Source organism: Oryzias latipes, chromosome 21, assembly GCF_053564925.1.
Source record: "Oryzias latipes strain Hd-rR chromosome 21, Olatipes_Hd-rR_3.1".
Lineage (NCBI taxonomy): Eukaryota > Metazoa > Chordata > Actinopteri > Beloniformes > Adrianichthyidae > Oryzias > Oryzias latipes.
In genome coordinates this window covers 19564783-19566056 of record NC_136257.1, presented here as the reverse complement: position 1 = coordinate 19566056, position 1274 = coordinate 19564783, and positions in this window count along the sequence as shown.

The following is a 1274-nucleotide window of genomic DNA, read 5'->3' as shown; positions in this document are numbered from 1 at the left end:
GCCCAGTAACCGTCTCCTTCCTGGCTGTTTTGGTGAGGTGAAAATGTTCAACCTGCATTCTTTGAATTATTTTAATAACTTTAAATGCAAACTAACTATTTTATACCACCTTTTGTTTTTTTCACATAAAAATAGCATCTAAATACATTTTTATCACAATTACTGTATATTTTTTGTATCATTCATTCCAAGTTGCCATGTCTCGTCTGCCTCTTGACATAGAACTCCATGAAAACAGTCAGTTTCTATGCATATTAGGCAGACACAGGTTTTGAAGTTCACTGAAAAAAGGCAGCTAATTCCCACTTATCCTGGAAGCGCAAATGTCAACCTTTCTTTTTTAATTACTGTTGACATTTTGGAAATGAGCTAAAAAAGTGTCACAGAAGGGTGTGACAGTGTTGCCACAGGTTTACAATAGCTTAAATCGTAATTTAGCCAACCACAATCAATAAGTTATACACAGTGTTTTAGAAAATGGCCTGTGAGCCGGTAGAAGTTTTAACGCGGGCCGCATTTGGCCCACAAGCCGGACTTTGGACGTGCCAAATTTAGGATGTTGCTCACCTGAGGAGCTTTTTCAGTTTTGATGAGGCTCATCAATGAGTCTGAAGTATTGATCACAATATTAAGTTCTATCAGATACTATTGTTACTTCCTGACTGGCTTTTTTAGTTAACTGAATACAGAACATAACTCTTGGCTAAAGATTTCTATTAGGGGAATTTTATGAATCGGAAAAGCAGTAAAAAGTTTTAACAACTTAGAAAAATCCAACATTTTCTTAGAATGTGTTATGCATTTTCTGTGATTGTACATCTCAGATGATTGAGGAGACAACACCTTATAAATTAAAAGTTTTTAAGCAAGATGACTTAGTTAATTAAATTATTTATTTAATGGCTTTTATTCAAAAGCCATTAAATAAATATTTAAAAAAAACTCTCAAACACTTAAATTTATCTACTGATGCCTGAATTGAGGATTAGGCATCAGACTTGTTACGCAGTGACCTGTTGACCTCATTATATAAAACTCTAAATTTACCAGCTAATGTTTGACTTGCCATAGAAGTATTTTATCACGGTCACATCTACACTTCTTCCTTGAAGTCTTTCAGTCAGACAAGGTGTTATAAAAGAACATAACAGTGTGGCTTTCCTGCAGCTTATCAAGGATTCATTCCAAGAACAAACAGTAAAACTATACTGGATACAAAGAATCCTAAATGATCCAAACATACCTGAAGAACAGCCGGAGCTAGAGAATCACAT